Here is a 6,000-nt window from a genome sequence, read left to right as displayed (position 1 = left end):
TATTAGACATGCTTGCTGTGGATGATGTATAAAAACAGAAGTCTTTCTTTTGCTGAAACCATTTCAGGCCCCTTGGAACATTGCTTGAAGTTTGTACTGCCAAACATGGAAAGATTCTCTATCCTTGACTTCACGTTAACAAGATAAATGATTTCTACAGAATTGCTGAAGATTTTCAGGAAATCAATTCATCCCTTTCCATCACAAATCTCTTTTGGAATTTCTTTTTAGCTTCTGATGTAAGGTAATTGCACCATAGTAACCGAAACAGGGAGAGTAGATGTGGGCAAGGGATAAGAGATGGGCTGAAAAATCAAAACAAATGTGTATATATTTAATCATAGTAGCTGCATATTCTTGGTTCATCTTGCTAGTGTGGACATCCAAAGTAATCTGTCAATGAGACATTGTTATTCTAGGAACTGGGAACAGGACCAGTCTTAAAATAAAGTACTCTGGTATCATATGGTGACTATTCAAAATATTTCAATTTATCTAAGTGACACTACACTGTTTAAAACAATTACTCAAATAATTACTCTTTCAGAAGAGGAACACACTACAAATCTGACATGAAATCTGAGCAACTTTATTTAGACTTCTCTACTTATTGCTTTGGCACAATAAAAGCTTCCGTGCCTTGAATAATCTAGTTTGAGAGCCTGTTAAATATTTGTAAAAATATTTTGCAGAATAAGGAAAAAAAAAAAACCACAGGCATTCACCTACTGTCATAGTCAAACCTTCAAACCACAGCTAGAAACTAAGCAGCACACATCACACTGCTCATTTCTACCCCTCCACCCCTGCCCTGCAGGAAAGAAGATTTGAAAGCAAAAAAAGTTAAACCTTGAAGGTTGAGATAAGAAAAATTTAGGAATTGAAACCAGGCAAAATAAAATAAAAATAAAAACACTAATGATGACAATTATTATTATAATAACAACAAAATATTAGTAGTTGTAATGAAAAGGAGAGAGAGAGAGAGAGAGAGGAACAAACCCCAAGAAACCCAAGCGATGCACAGTTGCTCACCCCCTGCTGACCAATGCCCAGTCCATTGGTCCCGTTATGGGTTACTGCCCCAGACTGTGCACTGAGCATGGTGCTCTGGGGTGTGGAATATCCCTTTGGCCAGTTTGAGTCAGCTGTCCTGGATGTGCTCCATCCTGGTTTCTTGCATGCCTACCTGCCTGCTGGCAGAGCATGGGTGATGTAAAAGTCCTTGGCTTAGAGTCAGCACTGTTGAGCATTGACTAAAACATCAGTGTATTATCAGCATTATTCTCATACAAAATTCAAGCACTGCACCAGCTACTAAGAAGAAAATTTATTTTATCCTGACTGAAATCAGGACACAGACATAGGCTGTGTTCAGACCTTTGAGACAAATGTCACTGTTGTTTCTAGGGCACGTTGTACAAACACCTAAACCGAATGTTTCACTGAGAATACTTTTCCTTTTCAGAGTGTATGAATCGTGTATATTCAGAAAATCACAAAATAGTTCAACCAGATAATTTTGACTTGATGAAACATGTCTCAAAATTAAGAAATATTTTTAAAAGATAAAAAAAATCAATACTTTCTGAATTTTGGCAGGACATTTTTCTTTAGATAGTATCTTTAACTGTAAGCTAAAGCTTCAGTGCAAGGCTTGTGATTCTCCACAAAGGGGCTTCTTTAAAATATTAAACACTGTATGTATTTTATCAATATTGTTAATCTATGATGAAAAGAATAGAGACATGTGATGTTTTAAAACCAAGAAAATTAGCGCACACAGTGGACCAGACTGTGCAGTGACACACAATATCATCTTTGACAGGCTCTCTGCTGATTATGTCACTCCTAAAGTTTCTGGGGCCTCATGAGAGTGTGTCTTCAGCATTAACTCCCTCTTCTAAAGGCTGTTGACCTATTGGATCTATCCTGATTCCATTGTAGTGTAAATGACTCTGAGGATTTACTCCTCATGCAAGCAATAGGCAAACCAAAATTACACCTAAATTAGTACACCTTGGCCAAGCTGCACTTGTTGAAAATCTGCTTCTGCAGTTTTAAATTACTTCTTTGTTTACTTCAGCAACTGATAGCCCAAAACAGGCACTCTGGTAAGGAACATGAAATGTTTAACTGTGCATTTCTGTGTTCATCTTCAGTCTTCAAAAGCTTGAAACTGAAACTCTTTGTGCAAGACTCAGAGCACTTCTTCCGAGTAATTGGTTGCGCTAGATCTAAGTAGTCCAGGGGTCACACAGTGTTATTTGTGTCTGTGGGTGCTATTATTGACTAAGCTTATGCTCTACATAAAAACTGAAGTGCTGTCTAATGCATTTAGTGTGATATTTATCTTCTTAAATGATCTCATTATTTCTTTTCTGCATTTAAATATACAAAAGCAGTATCCTTATTGTGCTTGGCCAGTAATAGAGATGATTCTCCTCTCTATGGAAGGAGGAGACTGTTTTCCACAATTGATATTATTTAATTTAATAATCACTACCTGAAAAAAAATCTTACATTGTAGCATATATTAAAATGCCAAACAACAGTGATAAAGCCATCTCTGAAAATTTGCTACTTTTCAGAATAAAACATTTCAAACACCTTTAAACTTAACTTGATAGTCTGGCAGTGTCTCTGTATTGTTAGACATATATTCTGGGAACTGTCAAAGACCTACCTCAAAAATAATCTGAATGGATATGAAATTATATTTTGAGTTTTTTGTATCTGAGATGCATCCAGAAACTGAGAATAATCTTACAGCTCTACAGCTCACTAGCAAAGATCTCCTCACCAAGCAGAGAGTAGTGCTATCCAATGTAAGAAAGGATAAAACAGGGCAGCTGGGCTTGGCTTTTTTCCCAGTGACAGGGAGAACACAGAAAAAGCATTAACAATTTTTTTGTCTCTATGAAATTTGGGTCACAAAATAATAATACTAATAATTTAAAAAATGTTATTGGCAAGCAAATAACTGGACTGATTTCAGCCTACAGAAAGAGAGTTTTGAGGATGTTATTTCAGAAAGCTGGGATTAGCAGAGGAAGACATAGTCTGATAACACAGCTGAAAATAAATACATTAATTTTATTCAAAAGTGGGACAGGAGAGGGAAGGGGTGGGCTGGGAAGGGAAAGAAAAGGGAGAAGATCTAATCATTACTTATGTCCAGGCTTTTCCAAGTAACTTGACTCCAAACTTTATGAATGAAAGATGAACTCACTGAATAATTTACCCTTTTCTTTGCTAGCTTTTAACACAATGAAGATATTACTTAGCAAGTATTGCATGATTAAAATGGATATCTTGTTGCAACGATGTTTATCTACAAAAGATGTGCAGTTACCTCTGAATATAGGAGGAACCTTACAAAAGTGTCCCCCTATAATGAAATTTAAAGCAGTTTCTGCCTGAAACATGAGATTTTTCCTCTCAAACTCAGAACAGCAACTTCTGATTGTCTGTAAAACACCTGTCAACAACTGCTTTCACAGTTTCTATGCCTTTTTTCTTACTCGCAGCTTTGAAAACTGTGCTGGGCAAAGTCACTCCATCTAGGATCAAATTACAGCATGGATTCACAATTTGCCTTTGCTTTGGCTGGTGGTGTATGTGGTTTGCACCTGCATTTAACATCAACAGTGACTGTGACAACATCCATCAAGGTGATTTAACCTCCAAAAAAGTACTTCTTTCCTCCTATAAACTTTTTTCTTATATTCTGACTGAAACTACATGCTTTGCTACATGCTGAGGAGGTCACTAACTTCAGTCACAATTACCCTGGAAAGGAGATAAAAATTAAAAGACTATGATGCCTTGCTGAGAGGGCTTATTGTTAGCCCTGCCATTAGTGCAGGAAGTTGCAGGGGAGATCAAATCCTTCTGAGTAAAGTCATATAAGTGACAAAGGGCCCTCAGCCTCCTCGAACTGTCTTTACTGTATCACTGTGCTTTTCATTCAACACTTCACAGCTGGCCTCTGCCTAATATCAGTTAGGAACTAACCAAAGAAGGCAAGAAGGAATCCCCATACTGTATCCCAGAGTTTTAAAGGTTAAGCACCACTGTGTGACAAACAACACAGAGATAGTGGGAAGGTGTACTGGAAGTGTGCTCTCCAGCTGATGAACTACTGTATTTTTCACTAGCTGGACTTCGAAAAGGTCATTCAGGTAGAATCTCAGATAGAAAAACAACAAAGTGTGAAAGTGATGAAGATAGAGAGAGCAGCCATGAGAACAGATGTTGCAAAGATGTAGATTAAATGTATGTTTAATAGAAAACCAAACACAATTTAGTCAGGATATTATCCCAGCTGGCCTTCAGGGGGTTCTTCCATGTCAAGTCTGTATTGGAGCTCTTAGTGATGATGACTCTAAAATATGACAAGAGATAGATTAAAAAATATTGGAAGAATTATCTTTTAAAGAAGAGGGCAAAATAACTTTATTTTCCTTGGGCACCATAGAAAAAAAAGAGGTTGCACGAGATTTTCCCCGTTGCAATTACTTCCTACATTTTTTTCCCCCATTTTTAGGATGTGGCCAGGCAAAAGGACAGGGGGAGTTACTTTATGTGTTCTGATATATTTAGAGCAAGAGGAGCAAAACAAGGCACACTTTGACCACCATTCTGGCATCACTGACAGTGGGACCTCTGAGTCTTGCTTAACGAGGCATTTTTGTTGCACAAGTAAAGAATCAAGAGAAATTTCTCTGACACATAGTTTGCAGGGAGCAAGTATTAGTCCAAAACCCAAACAGCTGGCAGATTATTAGTCACTCTTCAGTGCCTGAAGCTAACCTAGATGCCTTATACCTCCCTCAATGCTTGCTCTAAGAACTGGTTTCTGAAGAGCAAAATTCTTCTGAAAAGCAGAGACACAAGATTTACATACAAAGGAAGTCATCAGCGTACATAAGGCTTAAATTGACTATAAGCCTAGGAGAAACACTAAAAACTAGGAGGTAGATTCACAAAGGTATAATTTGTTCCTTCTTGTTTTGTGATAAATAGCTTTAACAGGAGTTAAAATACTCTACAGAACAGAATTCAAGTTTTCACTTGTGGTCATCCTTCATATTAAGCAGGTATAAAAATATAGATTGTAACTGCCCAAGAGTAACAGAAAATTCAGTAAATATTTTATCAAATAACAGATTTTCTAGACTGTTTATAATTACTGTGACTGAAACAAGCTCTAAATGTCTAATAAACATTTGTTTATTGGTTCTGAAACCTTAGCAGGACTGGTGATCTTCCTTGCTAGACATAAATAGCATTATTTTAAAGAAAGTTTAAAATTACTATAGCAAACTGCAATTAAATAACTTCAAGACAAGCTTGACAATGGTCTTTGTTTTGAAATGAGGAGAAAATTGCAAATATACTCTTAAAAGCTTCCGCTTTCAGCAATTTTCCCCATCAGAAGACTCAGAAGTAAAACAATTCCTCCCACTCAGTCCCACATCTCCCCTTGCTTTTAAAAAAAAACCCCAAACCTATGAAAAACCACTCTTTTCATATCTCATGAAAGAGGAAAAAGGTCTAAGAATATTTAATAGTTGAGAAAATAGTTTGAACCTTTTTTATATCTAGGGTGGAGGAAAAAATAACCCCAACATAAAAAAAAAAAAAAAACAAAAAAAAAAAAAACTAACATTTTTATTACCAATGCCAGAAGATTTTCACAGTAATGTTTTTGGGTCTTGACAATTTCTCCCTCTTTTAAGACATTTGTTTTGCATGATTCCATGAAGCCACCTCTCCATCCTAGCCTCATTTTAATGGAATGAACAGGCATTTTAACACACTGAAACAGTGCAGTTTATCATGCTGAGAATAGGATGGGAATGAATTTCTATATTTGGAATGTGTTTTCAAATAAAATCCAGTAAGGCCAAACTTGTCTAAATATATGCCTAAACATATCATGGGATATCTCTAGGTTATACAATCAGAGGTCTAGAGGAATACAAAGTTAGTAGA

Source organism: Haemorhous mexicanus, chromosome 1 (assembly GCF_027477595.1).
Source record: "Haemorhous mexicanus isolate bHaeMex1 chromosome 1, bHaeMex1.pri, whole genome shotgun sequence".
Lineage (NCBI taxonomy): Eukaryota > Metazoa > Chordata > Aves > Passeriformes > Fringillidae > Haemorhous > Haemorhous mexicanus.
The sequence above is the reverse complement of the archived record's forward strand: the minus strand, read 5'-3'. Positions refer to the sequence as shown.